The sequence below is a fragment of the Puma concolor genome, chromosome D4, assembly GCF_028749965.1.
Source record: "Puma concolor isolate L17-30 chromosome D4, mPumCon1.1.hap2, whole genome shotgun sequence".
In the NCBI taxonomy this organism is placed as follows: domain Eukaryota; kingdom Metazoa; phylum Chordata; class Mammalia; order Carnivora; family Felidae; genus Puma; species Puma concolor.
In genome coordinates this window covers 13,662,508-13,680,132 of record NC_141679.1, presented here as the reverse complement: position 1 = coordinate 13,680,132, position 17,625 = coordinate 13,662,508, and the positions used below count along the sequence as shown (strand labels likewise).

The following is a 17,625-nucleotide window of genomic DNA, read 5'->3' as shown; positions in this document are numbered from 1 at the left end:
TTTTAAAAAGTTTATCCTTGATAGTTTTCCCTCCCAGTTTTTTGGCACTCCCCAATTTTTTTGTTTCTTTGTTTTCCCCCTCCCCTTTCTGAGAGAGAGGGAGAGAGATCATCTTAAGCAGGCTCCACGATCAGCACAGAGCTGACCCATGACCCTGGGATCATGACTTGAGCCAAAATCAAGAGTCAGTCGCTAAACCAACTGAGCCACCCAGGTGCCCTGGCAAGTACATTTTCATTTCAGCTATATTTTCACGATGCCCCCAAATGTACATCAACACAAATATCTCTCCAAAATTACAGAACCATTTTCAAAGGCCTTACTTGATGTTTCAATTTAAGTTTCCTACAATGTTTTGCATTTTTGCTTGTCTGTGATTTAATTAGTTACACTTGCCCAAGACCTTTCTCCTTTGGCATTCCTTCCTCAGATGCTTTTTAATTTCCAAATTTATTTTAATTTTTGAGGAAGAAATACAACCCGGTAGAAACATACTCTTTTGGTCTGGTGCTAAAATAACCACATGCAAAGTCAGTTAACACTTTCCCAGATTTTGAAATATTTTCCTTCATAGAAGGTATGTTGTATTGCAGATGATTACTGAGATCTGGTTTATCTTGGAGTGCAGTGAGTGTGGTATGACTTTATTTTTAGCAATTTCTAATGCAAACCAATGCCCAGATCTGGTCAATTATTTGCTAATCAAACTTGTTGTCTTTTTACAAGTAAAAACTCACAAGTAAGAATAGTAATTTGAAGAAATAAATTGGTCTTCCTAGGCAGTACATCTAAAAACAAATGAAAAGTTGACTCACGCTATCCTGCAGCCACTTCAATATCATTCTTACCTTAGACTAAGGTAGAAAAAAACGTTTGGGTGATTTGTGATGTGCTGGCCTCCGAAGGATCTTTACTGGCAGGTAGTGATCTGTCTCCCGCAGCGCGCCCCCCCCCCCCGCCCCCACCCATGGAACTTTCCACAAAGAAACCACCTCCATCAATACACAGCTCAGCTCCGCTCAGTCTTCTTCCAAATGCAGGGGCTGTCCATCCCAACTACATTTTTAGAAAAGAGCGCTTGTGCAAAGTACAACTTGCTTCTTTCTTCACCACCAAATAGAAGACTTAGGAGGTAAATGTACTCCCTTTTCGTATGTGTTCTGTGGGGGAGGAAAAAGTTTTCCTCCAGCCTCTTAGGCTCCCTGGCTGCTTCTGAAAACTAAACTGGGCAGACTGTCAACAAGAGAAAAGCTTACAAATGGATTTAATAGAAGTTGTACTTGATACGGAACCTTCACAAGAAAGTGAAGTCCTGAAGAAATAGTTGAACCTAAGTGTTCTTAAATTTTTTTCTTTTAGTGTTTATTTTTGAGATAGAAACAGCATGAGCAGGGGAGGGGCAGAGAGAGAGGGAGACACAGAATCCCAAGCAGGCTCTAGGCTCCTAGCTGTCAGCACAGAGCCCAATGTGGGGCTCAAACTCACAAGCCATGAGATCATGACCTGAGTCAAAGTCGAAGGCTTAACTGAGCCACCCAGGCACCCCTAAACCTAAGTATTTGTTAATGCTAGGTTTGATGAAGAGTGTGTAGCCACATACAAGTATTTTAGGTCAGGGGCGCCTGGATGGTTCAGTTGTTTGGTCAAGTGTCCGACTCTTGGTATTGACTCAGGTCAAGATCTCATAGTTTGTGAGTTTGAGTCCCTCGTCGGGCTCTGTGCTAACAGCACGGAGCCTGTTTGGGGTTCTCTCTCTCTCCCCCTCCCCCACTCTTAAACATTTAAAATAAAAAGAAGTATTGGGGCACCTGGGTGGCGCAGTTGGTTAAGCATCCGACTTCAGCCAGGTCACGATCTCGCGGTCCGTGAGTTCGAGCCCCGCGTCGGGCTCTGGGCTGATGGCTCAGAGCCTGGAGCCTGTTTCCGATTCTGTGTCTCCCTCTCTCTCTGCCCCTCCCCCGTTCATGCTCTGTCTCTCTCTGTCCCAAAAATAAATAAACGTTGAAAAAAAAATAAAAAAAAGTATCATAGGTCAAAGAATGTGAGGTAAGTATGATACCTCACATGAGGATTTTGTGTCCTGTTCCAGGGGAGACGTTGTATCAGTGACCTGCCTGCTTCTGCTCTTTTCTCGGACCCCTTCAGCTAAAAGTACCCCATATGCTAAGGTGCATATCTTAAGATAGCATGTCCTGAACTCCATTGATTCAAAGTACACCTCATTTATTACTTGTTTATCTCGTTGTCCATATTTTTCTGTAATTAGGAAAGGTTATTTTCTTTAAAGTTTTCTAACATGTATTTATGAGAGATCATGAGTCGGGGAGGGGCAGAGAGAATGAGGGAGACACAGAATCCGAAGCAGGATCTGGGGTCTGAGCTGTCAGCACAGAGCTCGATATGGGGCTCAAACTCAAGAACTGTGAGATCATGACCTGAACCAAAGTCGACACTTAACCAACTGAGCCACCCAGGTGCCCCAGGAAAAGTTACTTATAATGCTTTACTGAGGAATATGGGTGTTTGGTACAGGAGGATTTTTTTTTTTTTTTTCAATTGAACAGTGCGTGCCGAAGTTTAGAGAGTCTGGGGCAATGTTAAATGCATGAGAAAGAGGTAGAAATATTGAAGGCATAGAAGAAAGACCAAGGTAAACGATAAATACACTGCCTCCGTGTATTCCCAGAACATGGGAAGTTCCAGTAGGAGTCTGGGTGATGGGCCTGGAGGAAAAGGAAAGAAACATGTCAAGTTAGGGATTCATAAAGTGTGCTTGGAGAAGGGTGTGCTCTCCTTCTCCAGTTATACTATAAAACATTGAGGAAAGTCTGTGCTGTTCACTAATCCTTTTCAGCATGAGTACATTTCTTTCTGGGAAACTTAAAGAATCCTACCTACTGACAGCACTCATAAAGGATGCCTGGTCTCTGTTGCACATGACGGTGTTACCATTCACTTCTCCTCAAATGGCCTGTGGAGCTGTGTTTTTTTATTCATACTCAGCAGCAGCATATATTCATGGTGCATATTGGTGTTCCAGGCACTGTGGAAAATGCAGTTCTGAGAGGTCGCACGTAAAGGCTAGCTAAGAAGAGAGAACAAAAAGTTAGAAAGTCAAGTAGAACATCATGGACAAGTCGGTGGTTCAGTCTGAAGATTTTCCAAGGAGGGGCAGATATTGTGGTTTGGGATGGGGGTGAATGCCCTACTAGCTGTCATGGTGTTTTTACTCATGCCCATTTACTCGTTACAAAATGCCTTTGCCCTTAAGATATCTCTATGTACCAGGTATGGTATCCTTGCCACCATTTTTAATTTTGAGTTTCTTAGGCTGCACCCTGAATCAGTCCATTTCTGTGAAGTGAGAAGCAGTCTATTTAGATAATCTGTTTAGAAAATTCCTTCATGTACATCATGTTCAGTAAATATGGGCTACGATGAGGAAACTTGGATTGTTTCTCTCTGAGGCCTCCTAATTAAATATGTGACTCACTATTTGGTGGCAAGGGTCCTTTAAGCATGCCAATGATGAAATTATTAAAGGCATTTATTCTATTTCTTTTTTTCCTTTTCTAAGTTCCTGTACAGGAATAAGATCTTTCCTATTCCTTCTTCCTTTTCTCTTTCCCAGCCAATTTCTGTATGGCTAAATTCTACTTTTTAACTCTATCCAGGAGCTTTTAAGAGTCCAGGAGTGATTTCCTCCAAAAGCCTTTTGTGGCCCCAAACTAGTCTCAGATGCTGAAACTGCCACATTGCAGAGTTCCAGAGAATACCGCTTCCACTGTATGTGAATGGCACCTCCTGGATTTGTGCAGTTCACAGCCTGAGCAGCAGTATATATCACCCTTGGGTACTTGTCCCAGATAGCCCAATGTTTTCCTCCACTTCAGTACTGTTTGTATTTTTGTCTCTATCCCCTAACACATTGTATTTTTAGAGACAGAAACTATGACTTAATTCCCGGCCCATAGTAAGTACAGAGTAAAGGCTCATTTTATTAATGAAAAAGAAATGAAGCCGAATAGAACTTCTTTGCAAGATTAATACCCCAAGATGAAAGAGTTCGGCTTAACTCAGAGTGTTGCAGCATATCCTAACTCATAGGCTTAGCAGTCCACATTTTCTCCCCAATTTCAACTCTTGATCCAAAATATTGGAGTTTCCATTTCTTCAGCCTTAGACACTTCTGACCCTCTCAGCTTCTACCCCTTTATCTTTGCGTTTTCTGTCTCCTGTAACCTTGCGCGTTGGCCATTATCACCTTATCCCCCAACTCATTAATTTAATGAAAAGAATATTAGGGAACATTTTCAAAAGCCGACCACCTTGAGTTTTCCCTCCGGGGCCTGTTCCCTCTTATTTCTGTTGTGTGCCTCCCCCCATTCTCTTCCATAGCTGCCACCCAAAATTAGAAAATCAGCAATAAAGGTTGAGTTTGGATTCTTACATCACCATGTGATATATCTCTCTTCCCTGCCTTTTATCCCAATGGGAGAAAATATCATAGCTTTAACAACATCAGTGAAGGAATCAAATGTTTGTTTAATTGCAACTGAACATGTGAATAGGGGACTTGCTTCTGAATAGTTTTTTTCCCCCTTCCTATCCATAGTTTTCAATTGGCGCCCTGATCCACCCTAGATCTGTATGCATGGCCACGTTCTGCACATCATTTGTTGCATATCAGTAACGTTCACCTACATACTCTTCCTGTCCAAGGCTGCATCTCCCAATCTCCCCTTACACTGAATAAATTGTGGGGGTCCTGTTTCCTGCCATTGGTGAACATGAAGAGCAAGCCTTGCAAACTGGAGGCTTGAAGGTCAGATAAGACTCGCAGATCTGTTTTATTTGGACAGCACACTACTTGGGAAAGTTATTCTTTAGTCAATACATGAAAACTGGAAACTTCCATGTGAAAATTAAGCATTCTAGGTTTTCTTTAAAAAAAATCAGACTGGGGCATGTGGGTGGTTCAGTCGGTTGAGTGCCTGAATTTGGCTGAGGTCATGATCTCGCAGTTTGTGAATTCAAGCCCCACATTAGGCTCTGTGCTGACACCTTGGAGCCAGGAGCCTGCTTCAGATTCTTTGTCTCCCTCTCTCTCTGCCCCTCCACTGCTCGCATTCTCTCTCTCTGTCTCTCTCTCTCTCTCTGTCTCTCAAAAAATAATTATTGTAAATAAAAATAAAAAAAAAATCAGACGGCCCATTCTACAATGTAGAAATCAGGAAGGACTTAGTAGCAGTTCTTCACGTGTACACGTATTCATTTCCCATAGACCACAGTCCTCATTATCCCCTATTGTGTCCCAGATGTGGAAAAGCCCAGTGAATGCTACCATTCATCTCTACTCTTTCATTGTATTCTCTTGTGGTGGGTAAATAGTTCCTTTGTCAATTACAGGAAAATGAGAGATGTCTGGGGAGTGCAGCTAATTTCAAGCAAAAACTAGAAACTGGCTTTCTTTGTGTCATCGAAGCATGTTCTTATACATCAGATGCAAACAAAAAGTGTGCCTGGAGCTTGAACCAGACATAATCTCTCATTTAAGATCGTTTCTTGTAGACATGGAAGTATGTGATCATTGAAAAATAGGAAGAGTGATCTTATTGTTTAAATAATCCCAATATCCCAGGAAGTAACTCCTGGCCAGTGGCACAGGATAATCCATGTGGGAAAGAAGGTCAAGGTGTGAGAAGTATTGGAGATACTGGAGTTACACATAATGGTGAAGTGAGGCTCTCACTAAACCCCCCTGCAACTCCAGTTGTTAATGCACTAGTCACTGCACCCTTACCCCCTCCACCCAAGGGGAATGGGGGGCTGCATTGAGAGGATGGATAGCATAAGATCCGTCCTGATTTCCTTCCTGATACTAAGATGTACAAATGAATGAAAAATAGACCACAAGGAGAGACAGCAGATAAGTAGCCTTTTCAGAGTCAGTGTAGGCCATATGCCATTTGGAAACAGAAGCGTCTGGTGGCTTCAAAGCCAGACAAATAATATCACTAAAGAGAGTACAGTGATGGGTGGTATGTCTTAATTTGGTTTCCTTGCTTATTAAAGTAACGTTTTTGGCAATCCATTTTTGTAATCTCTGTAAGATGATAATAACAGTTTTTCCTCTAAATGAAGTATGTCATAGTGCACTTATTTTCAGCTTCAGCAAAAACAATTCCTTTGTCTATTTGTCATGGTATTATCTAGCTGCTGGTAAGATAACTGTGTACTTGATGAAAACTATTGTTTTATTTCCTTTATTCTCCCACATCCTGCCCTCCACTTACCCTTTCTAATTTCTCAATTTTTTTCTTCTGCATAATGCAACTAGAACACTGCTAGATTTTTTTTTTTTTTTTAAATTACGTTGTCATGATTCCCTCCATAATAGGTTTACTGGGAAAGTCGGGTAAATCTCATAGCTCAATAGGGAAAACATTAAAAAAAAAAACCGAAAAACTCGAGTTGTACAAGAGGTGACATTACTGGGGAGTTTTTAACTGGAACTTGAGCCATGAGTCTATGGTTCTTAGGATTCTGGAAGCTGCTAGTTACACGCAATACGAGATTGTTGAATTTAAGAATGCATTGTTATCATGTGGAAAAGCAATCTCTACGAAGAATTGAAAATATGTCATGAGAGAAAGACTTGTGGGTTTGATTTTTGGGGTTTGTTTTTTTGTTTTTGAAGAGGGAGTGCAGTACAGGAGATGTTTGGTTGTTTGGTTATATGGACAACATGGGTATTACTCTGGAAAGTTCACCCTTGTGTTTTTAAAGTCTTCTAGTATAAAATTGGAGGATACTAGAGGAAAATGACAGTGAATTTTAAATAAAAGGTATATCCTTATATTTCCTAGTGGTCTTAAAGAAAACCATAGGATGGAAATAATGTAAATAGATGGGGAAATTATCTAAAGTAGGTCCAGCTAAAATGAAGATGTCTTTTTCAAAATTCCACTGCTTTTACTCTAGCCATAGACTACCAGCCCAAATGGTGTTTTAATCTTAAATTATAATATATCACATATTTAACTTATTTCAAATTTTTGAAATTTTAGCTATAACAAATTATCCTTCCTTCCTTGACTGTTTTTATTTGTGGACCAGTTGGTCTCTATATGTTGGAGACCAACTTCGCTGATTCTTGCTAAGTATAAGAATGGAATAGTAAATGGCGTTTTTGAATCCCTTCTACCATTTACCTCATTTTTCTAACAAAATAAGAAATTGAAATGGTATCGACAGTACCTGGGATATTTCCAGGTAATTTTCTATAATGTCTTTAATCAGTTCCCAGTGAATGGTTCCAGGTCATTTGTATGAGACTTCAGTCTGTGGCCCATTATTTTACTTTGTCACTCCCTTAAATAGTCAATTTCCAAATGTTTTATGCTTGATGATATGGCTAAGTTTACTTTTAGATCATCAAAGATGTATTTAAGTTTCACTTTTTAGCCACTACATCCATGGCCCATCAGTCCTTTTAATTATTGTCTTCAAGACCCTTTCAAAAGAAGATGCCAGCATAAAAGCATATTTTAATTTCTTTAGTCACAGCTTTCAACCTATTGTTTTCTGGTCCATTTTAACCAGATGCACTAACTCTAACTCTTTGGTCACTTGGAGTTACTATAATTAGTCTAACCGTGTTGCAACTCCAAGGTCATGTCTGATTCAAAGTTCTCTTCCCTTTCTCCAGATAGGGCTATGATCTTGGCCACTTGGACTTTGGTGAGAGGTGGGGTGGGTGGGGGGGGGTGTGGCTTCTAGATCCTCATTCCCTTTTCCCTTTCAAGGTCTACTCTTTTGGAAAGGAAGGGAGAGGAATAGTAGAAGCAGAGCTTACCGGAACTAGGCTGTTCGGTTTGTTGTTTTTGTTTTTGTTTCTCTCTAGCTCTGTATATGCTCTATGAGGGGAATGGTCTCTGTGTAGATGGTTTGCATTTGTAGGGGAAGGTCGTGGGAGGGTGGGTAGTGAGGGCTTTGTTCATCCCCCTGTTGGTGACTATAGTTGCTCACAACTACTGCAGAGGAGGATATCTAGAATCCTTTGAGTCCATCTGGAAGACTAGGTTTCCAGTTCCTCCTTGAGGATGGTACTTCCACACTTCTTGCTGCTCTTTCTCCGCCCCCCACCCCCGTTCCTTCTTGTGGGGCTACAGAAATCATAGGAATTCTCTTCTGTGCCCCCATAACGGCATCTGGGACTTTAGAAGGGGGTTGCCGCACCATTCTTCTTCACAAGTATTATGAGCTTAATCCTTTTAAGACCTGCTGACATACTTTGAAGGCCTTTCTGCCTTCTGATAGCTCCAGCCCAGAAATAGGTACCAGGTTCTGTCCTATGTTTACCCCACATTCCGGGAGACAGGTGTCAACCTCCCCTAAGGACTTTCTCACTGTGCTCAATTCCAGCTCAGCATCAACCTGCCAGTTTCCCTCTCAAACTGCTTGTTCACTGAGTCTCCTCCTCCCCTGAAAGGCTTGGCTGTGGAAACAAATGGTTCTTGCCTGTCAAGTTTGGGACAGGCATGGGTAGGGTACCCTCTCACCACAAAGAACGCAAACCCATGGAATTTAAGGCTGCCTTTGGAGCTCTTTCTTCTTTGGTCTGGGGAATAGAGCGCAGAGAGAAAGGTTGGTGAGTGAGGAATCCTCCTGACTTGTTAGTACAGTTTTCTACACTTTCTGCATTTGCCACAGAGTCCTACTCTACGTGCTGTGAGAATGTTCGTGTGTATCTATGTACATGCATGATAGTTTCTCTCTCTTCCGTGAATTTCAAGCCACTTTGAGGCAGAAATCAAGTCTGGCAGCTTTTTTCCCATCCCTACAAACTACCCCTGTAACAATAAAAATAAGAAAGATAATAGCAAACACTTGAATGCTGCTTACTGTAAGTCAGTCCCTGTCCTAAAAGCATTGTATGTATTTTAATGCATTTAATCATCACAAACCCCATGAGGTCACTATTATTGTTGCACTGTTGGCTTCTGAAACTAGATAAAATATTAAGTAACTTGCCTGAGGTAACACAGTTGAGAAGTGGTAAAGCTGGGGCTGGAACCCAGGCAGTCTCATTGTGAGGCTCATCTATACTGATTGTTCTTGTCATAAACATATGGTATCACTGTGAACAGGTGTTGTTGGTAAAGCTAATTAGACCCAGGGATAATTTGCTCAGTCTGATTTGGTATGTGAGAGAATACATTAAATTTTAATTTCAGTGGATTATTTTGTTTACAAGAAAAATCAGATTATTATTACCTATGCATGCAACTTCGTAAATTGTTGAACTCAGTGAATAGGAAACTTTCTGGAATTAAGTATAAGCAGAAGGGTTACTCATGAAAGAATTGAGACTATTAAAGCAATTCCTTCCAAAGAGTCAAAGCAGTTATTTAGTGAGTAAGTATCCCTGGATGTATTAGATGTTCAAAAACAAAACCAAAAAGTTCAACACATATGGTTGTCTGGTCTCAGATGCTATCTGGCACTCCTGGTTTTATTGACAGGAAGACAGAATTGAGAACAGTACATTTCATGGTTCCTGCTTTACATCATCTTAAAACACTGGTGATCTCCTCCTAGCTTGAAACAGTTGCTTGTCTGACCTTGTCTCCTTTACTCCCCTTTTCATTTACCCTGTGTCTCGACCTCTGGCTCTCCTCTGCACCCACCCATGTCCCCTCCAATCCGTCCACGGCACCAGCTGTGACGTATACTGCCTCTTCTCTCTTCCAGCTGGGGATTTGTTGGCTCTATCTCATCCTCCGCCAGCTCCCTTCAGTTCTAACAATGGGTATCTGGGACCAATTGGACTCTCTTGACAGTGCTGTTAGGGAAGGAAAAAAAACTGGTCAATTAAAACACAGCATAAATTTTTTCCTGAGCTCTTAACCCTATCCCGTTTAATATGAACTTCTGCAAACCATTTCAAATTGTTACAAGCAACAAGTAAATTCAGTGAATGGGCTGTTGGGCAAATGGCTAGCTTTAAATAAAGTAGCCCTTCAGCCAGCTGATGAAATTGGGAATTACCTTTTTGGATGTTGGCCCTGAGGCTGTCCTGGTTCTTGCCTTCCTGCTTGTTGAGTTCATCCTTTGATGCCATGAGTTCTCCCAGCATGCTTTGCACTTCAGCGGGTTCTGGTCGGCATCTGTGACTTGAAGGAAAGAGTCCTGACTGGTACTTCTGACCTTAGTTAAGCTAAGTCCTTGAGAGTTTCTTCTGGCAGTGGCAGAAAAGCAGAAAACTCGAGTAGAAAACAGCACTCCTGCTTTCAGGCTTACGTGTGGCCTGTGTACCCATGTTGCTCATAATAGAAGCCTGATATTATAGATACACACCAGTAGAGTTAGGGTTCAGGTCAGTGACTTGGTAACTTAGCTTAGTGATAGATTTTTGATTCTCTGATGAACAATGTTGACAGTTCTCTACTACTTAAAATCTCCTTGGTTTCCAGAATCTTGGAAACCATCTTTCCACGATGTATGGTCTCTCTAGATGTTACCTCTGCCACCTTGATAAATCTCTCTTCAGACACTTAATCCCTTTAATAGTGTCTTTCTCTGGGATTGAGCCTTTGACCCTTTGCTTTCTTACATTTGTAAATGTACTTATCGAGGTCCCTGACGTCAATGGATGCATCTATACTGATAATCCCCAAATTTAAATCTCTTCCTTTGGCCTCTCTGCTGGTCTCCAGACACATGTACAGCTGTCTAATTGTTACCTCAGTTTGCTCATTTCACACACAATTCAAACTCGCCATCACCCTTCTCCAAGTTTTCCTCTCTGACATTGCCTGTCTGGTAAATGGTACCACTTTTACCCACCAACCACACTGAGGCTTCTCGGTTAACCTTGTTCTATCCATTCAGCCACCAAATATTATTCCCATTCCTAAGTCAATCTCAACCAATGTGTCTCACCCTTGCCCCTGCTCTGGTACAGATCTGCATCTCTTGTCGCTCATATCCTTCTCAATCTGTCTTTAAAGACACTGCTCTGATCATGTCGCTTCTCTGGGTAAAGTTTCTCATTAGATGACCATTTCCTTTTCAACAAAGAGTCATCTAATTAGCGTGAACATAAGGCCATTGTAACCTGGCCCCTGTTGAGCTCTTTAACATTTATTCTTTCACTTTACTGCCTGTATACGTTTTTTTTTCAGAAGTAGCAAAAATGACATTTCCTAAATGTGCCGGGTGTATTAATTCTTTGTGTCTGTTTGTAGGACCTATGTGAAGTATCACCTTCCCAAGGAAACTTTCTCTGATACCCCCCACTCCCGCAACCTAACATAGATACTCCTCCTTTGGCTACAGGAAGGCTATATGCACATCTCTACCTTAGTGCTTGTCAAACCCTTCTGGAATAGGTTTTTTTTCCCCTGACTTTTACACTAAAGACCAACTTCTATTTACTTTATCTCCCCAAAACCTAGCCCAGTAAGTATTAAATGAATGATTAATATATAAATGAATGAAACATAATAAATGAGAAAATTAAGATACAGGCAAAACATTTGAGTTAAAACATTCAAATGATTCCTCTGAACAATTCCATTTATGTACTTGGATTCCTATTTTCAGACTCTATTTTGCATATTTGGAGAGAAGTTGCATTCTTGCTAATTAAGTATTTCAGTTAATACTGTGGAAAGCTATTTGTATTATATAAAGTATGCCTATTTTACTAAATAAGAATATAATAAAATACATAAGAATGGCAGTAGAAATGATTCAGTATACAGTGTTCTTCTGTCCTTTGTCCATTGTCATAACTGTCAGTTGTAATTGTATGCTAGATAAGAGAACAGTAGTTTACTAGAAAGTCAGAAGTATTATATTTTATTATGAACTAATCTTACTCTAATCCCCAAAGCAGCTATTTCCTTTTAATAAGGTGGTTTTAAAAGCTCTCCTGGCATCTGCATATACTCGGTAATATGAATATAGCAAGCCTTTAGGTATTTCACTCATCTCTGTGTGATGTTTTAAATTACTAAACATCTCCTTTTGAAATGATTTTCCTGGAGAGGTGGCGGGGTGGTTCAGTCGTTAAGCGTCCGACTTTGGATTCATGCTCAGGTGATGATCTCGCGGTTCATGAGTTTAAGCCCCACATCTGAGTCTCTGCTGACAGTTCAGAGCCTGGAACCTCCTTCTTTCTCTGCCCCTCCCCCGTTCACGCAAGCACGCTCTCTTTCTCTATCTCAAAAATAAACAAATATTTTAAAAAATGAAAAAGTTTTCGTGGAATGCTGTATCTTCCTTAAAGTCTAAACCTTCCCCCCAACCCCGCAAAAACAAAACATAACAAACAAACAAAAAACCCTACTTTTTCCCTAGAGTTTGATTCACCAGAGGTTCCCTTTTTCACCACTTCCTTACTATGGTACTAGATACTAAGATTCTCGGTGGCTGTGTATGGAGTCTGCATTATTGAAGCTGTTCCTTTTTAGTTTGACCACTGTAGAGGATTTCCAACCTTCCAAAGTCCCTAATGTATTCTCTGCAAAGCCAAGGTTAAATTCAAGAATGTAACACAATAGAGAACAGAAATTAGACTGTTTCTTCCTCTCCTTGGGATTGTGGACTGCTTGACCACAAAGAGTCCTCTTTTAAAAAGAATTCACGTACTCATATGCTCACAGATGTTAAAAACAGGTTCAGGGGGTCCTGTATCTCTAAAAGCATTTCATTGACGCTTTAGGGTCCATGGAGCTCAGGTAGGTTAGCTATGGATTCAGGTTTGGTTATTTCTGTAGTAAAGGATGTTGTGTTGTATTGGGCAGGGTAGAAGTTGAGGCCAAAGCAGAGATAACCAGGAGGTGGAGAAGGGGTTGGATTTAGTGAAAGAAGTTGGAACTTCCTCCTAAGGAAACATGAAAACTAAATTGAAGCATATTTACAAAACTAAGACCAGTAAGTCAGAAAGTAAACTTGATAGGGAAGAGTGAAACATAATTTTACCTAAGTTTCAAGAGGAATATTGGCTTTCCAGAGTCACCTTATTGCTCAATAAATTGTCACCAAGTAGGAAACCTCATATTTCATCCGATCATCAGACGAAACTGATTTGCAGAGTTGGGAGTAGTTAAGTACCATCATCTGCAAAGCATAATGCTTGCTTATGTCTAATATTTTGTCTAGTAATAATACACAACCACAAAGTTATGGCCAGTTCAATTTCATATGTATGACTGAATTGTGTTAGATTTTGTTAGTTGAATATAGCAAGGCCTTTTCTTTGGTTGGGAAAGCATGTTTCTATATTGGGTATTAACAGTCTACTCTATGTCACAACTTTAAGATTGCATGTAATCGAGCTCAAGGTCTGATACTATGATGAGATTGGAATAAGAAAAGTTTATTATCATTCGTGAATGGCAAGTTGTATTAACCTCATTTAACCCAGTCAAGTGTTCTGTAGCACCAAATGCAGAAATTTTTTGACAATCTGTCCTCATGGTTTTTGCATAATTTAATTATTTCACTTTCAACAATCTGTCTGTGTGCTCTTCAGCTTGGATTGTCCTTTGCTAAACTACTTGATTCCTCTGATTGACAAAAGAATGATAAAAGCATATTTAAACCCAATTCCTTTTATTACTGACCACCTGCACTCAAATGTGAAGTGTCATTAAATGTTAGGCTATCACAAGTCTATAGTTTTTGCTTCCTATAGTACTTAATAACGATGGAGCAAAGCATCTTTAGACCAATAGACTGGCTGATTACTGAACTTGATCAGAGTTGTGACTTTCTGAAAAAAAAAATACACATTGATGACAAAGGAGAATGACTTTGCTTTGACTGGCAGTTTTTAATTGATATCATTGTATCTAACAAGATTACTTAGTGCCATTGGCTTAATTTCATTCTGCTCATACTGTGAAAGAGGCAAGAGTTGGATGAATGATGCATCTTCAGGTGATTGTAGGACAGTCACTTGTAGAGATTAACATCTTTTGAAATTGATAGCTATAGCCTTTAAAACTTTCTGAAATAAAAAGTCGTGGTTTTAAAGATGTTTAGATAGCATTATAGACACATTCATTGTAATTTGCATCTGATATATAGTTATGATACTTTGCAATTTGTTTAGGCAAAAATATTCTTTGCCATCAGAGCAGTAACATTTGTTAGCTCAGCAAACCAAAATGTTCCCTTGACATTGTGTAGGTGTTATGTTTTTTGTTGATAATGTACTGCTTTTCATCTTCTATTAATGTTTGGAAAATAAACCTAGAGTCTAAGAAACTCATTAAGTATTCAGTATGGATCATTGCAGCCGGGGAAGCCCCTGCTCATGCATGTGTGTGGGAAGGAAGCAGACATGGAACATTTAAATATTTAATCAAGTATGCTTTATGGAAAGTAGACTGGACTTGGACATGGTTAGGCACAATCTCATGGAAAGCTATCTATATCAATGGTTAGGATTTAAGTACTTTCAAGTGATTTCGTCTTGGAGAATGGTTGTCATGAAGATGCCCATTATTACATCAAGCTCTCATCATTTTTCTTTTGAAAGCAATTTGGAATGCATTCACAACTGACCTTGAGCATTTTTTCATGAAAATCTGCAAATCTTCAAGAGGGTAAAATTTTCCCTATCCCATATTAAAAAAGAATGTACAAGTCTCTTAAGGATCCTGAAGAATGCTTATAGCAAGTTTTCCTAAGTATGGTGATGAGTAATTTAGAAATAAAACTACATTTTTGTCTTACTAATGATTTGAAAGGCATTTAAGAAAATAATTACACAGTATTACATGGGTAGCAACCTAATCACAATTAGTTCTTTTTTAAAGCATTTAAATGTGAATCCTGAAAACCAGGAATTATATTTGGGGTTTTTTTTGAGTACATAAAAAGACTACGTTGTTCACTTAATTATAATAATCATAGTTGTTACTTATCATTTACTATGTACTTGGTGCAGTGATAAGTGCTGTATATACATCAGCTAATGAAGAATGATGTAGACGCTGGTGGTATACTCATAATTTGTACAGAGAAACAAAGACTTAAAGAATTCAATGACTTGCCCAAGTCTCAATAACTGATGAGAATATTCAAACCAGGAATGATCTGACTCCAGAACCCACATTCTCAACCAGCACACACACTAGGGTCTTTCTTAAACTCCCAATGTACCTGAACTAACAAAAGTCAACCTAGGGTTGACATTAGAGTGAGGGACCCAAAAACACAGTCTGGTTGCTAGAATAAGGCAATTTTCAGATTAATTTAGAATGATGGCTTTCAGTTCTCATTGCATATTAGAATCATCGAGGGAATTTTAAAATATACTGAGGTTCTGATCCAATTGATCTTGGGTGGGGCCTGGGCACTGGTATTTTTTACTTGCTCTGTAATTGATGTTAATGTGTAGCCATTTATTTTTTTTTTTTTGAACGTTTATTTATTTTTGGGACAGAGAGAGACAGAGCATGAACGGGGGAGGGGCAGAGAGAGAGGGAGACACAGAATCGGAAACAGGCTCCAGGCTCCGAGCCATCAGCCCAGAGCCCGACGCAGGGCTCGAACTCGCGAACCGCGAGATCGTGACCTGGCTGAAGTCGGACGCTTAACCGACTGCGCCACCCAGGCGCCCCAATGTGTAGCCATTTAGAGACGCATTTATTTAGAGCAACCTATGTCTTTCAGGATGCCAGAATTCGGTAGAAATACTTCAGGTTTGTTTCAAGTTTGATTTTTAATACATTTGAACTATTAAATAGGTAAAATAATATAAAATATACATTGATATATGTATTAGGTATAAAGGTTTAATGTCAGACTGAATCAAGCTCACTCTAACCTCAGGGTCTTTGCAATTGGCTTACAATACTTAGAAGCTTTACCTGGATGGTTTCCTCTCTTGATTGAGGTTTCTACTCTAATGTTCCTTCAGAGAGAGATGGCCTATGAATATCCTCCAAAATAACTCTGTCCAAATTGTTTATCACATTAAATTTTTTTTCTTTAAATGCTTGTAATTGTCTGAAATAATATTTTTACTTGTTTAGTGTTGGTATCCTTGAAAAAAATGTGAGCAGAGATCTTGTCTGTTTTATCTTAGCATGTGTATATCCCTAGCAGTGAGGAGTGGAGTTGGGAATGTAATAAGCACTCAATAAATGCCTCTTGAATGAATGAATGGACAGCAAACATTTAGGACAGATTTTTGGTCAGTGCATCTGTTGATAAACTAAACTTGCTGTCCTCACTTTGAACACACATTCTATGTATCATTTTCTACATAATTGGAAAGAGAATACAACTGCTGCACAAATAGAGGTGTTCTGTGTTCAGTTTAAAATGAAGGTTATTTGATAAAGCCTTTGCATGGTGACTCATTTGAGAATAATACTGTATCTGGAAAATATTAGTTAGGTTTTCAGTAAAATAACTCCTGTAGTGTGTAACAAGGCTAAGTTTTTAGACTATCCGGCAACATAAAAAAAATAATAGAAGATACTGCTTTTTGGATGAGTGTGTATCATTAGTAACAGTAGATAGAATTGTGTAGCTTATACCAGCTTGAAGGGAACTTGGGTTTTGAATTCTAGACCATATCCTTATTTCCTTTGGTGGCAGTGCTTTCCAACCTTGGCACAATATTCTTTGGACAAAGTAAAACTGGTTGGGAAAGATTCCTTTTCTAGAGATAAGAAGCTGAACAATATGGAGTAATGAAAATCTCTCCTAGAAGGGGGATTAGCTTTTGTCTGCTTATCCATAATGGCAGTTTCTAGAAAATGCCCAAGCCAAGTAAAGATTCCTAGAATAATATAAAGGAAAGCTCACCTCTTGAGTAAAATTGGCTTGGTGCTTATCGTGTGTAGGGGGAAGCATTCTTCAGTTAGATTATTTTAAAAGACGGTGCAGACAGTTCAGTTTCATTCCATGCAAATGTATTTTGACCTGTGATTAACTGAAGTTTGTTGGCTTGCAAAATGACCGTGGACTCAAGGCATCTTTAAGTATGAGGAAGCCTTACATATCCTTTAGCTCAATCACTTTATTTTATTTTATTTTATTTTATTTTATTTTATTTTATTTTATTTTATTTTATTTTATTTTATTTTATTTTATTTTATTATTTTATTTTATTTTATTTTATTTTATTTTATTTTATTTTATTTTATTTTATTTTATTTTATTTTATTTTATTTTATTTTATTTTATTTTATTTTATTTTATTTTATTTTATTTTATTTTATTTTATTTTTTAAATTTAAATCCAAGTTACTTAACATACAGTATAATAATGATTTCAGGAATAGAATCCACTGATTCTTCGCTTACATATAATACCTAGTGCTCATCCCAACAAGTGCCCTCTTTAATGCCCATTGCCTGTTTAGCCCATCCATCCACCCAACACCCTGCCAGAAACCCTCAATTTGTTCTCTGTACTTAAGAGTCTCTTAAATCTGTCTGCCTCTGTTTTTATATTATTTTTGCTTCCCTTAGGTTCATCTGTTTTGTATATTCAACTCCACATATGAGTGAAAGCATATTGTATTTGTCTTTCTCAGTCTAATTTCTGTTAGCATATTACACTCTAGTTCCATCCACATTGTTGTAAAT

The 17,625-nt window shown here is 39.0% G+C and overlaps 1 protein-coding gene and 1 long non-coding RNA gene across 5 annotated transcripts in view; one reads left to right on the top strand and one right to left on the bottom strand.

Moving 5' to 3' along the window:
* Positions 1-17,625, top strand: part of TRPM3 (transient receptor potential cation channel subfamily M member 3) — an 803,813-nt gene that overhangs the window by 259,832 nt on the left and 526,356 nt on the right. The window lies entirely within an intron of this gene.
* On the bottom strand, positions 9,477-10,319 carry LOC147574724 (uncharacterized). Its single transcript, XR_015243277.1, has 2 exons — positions 10,054-10,319; positions 9,477-9,847 (listed from the first exon to the last, which is right to left on the bottom strand). It is a non-coding gene; the product is annotated as an uncharacterized LOC147574724 (long non-coding RNA).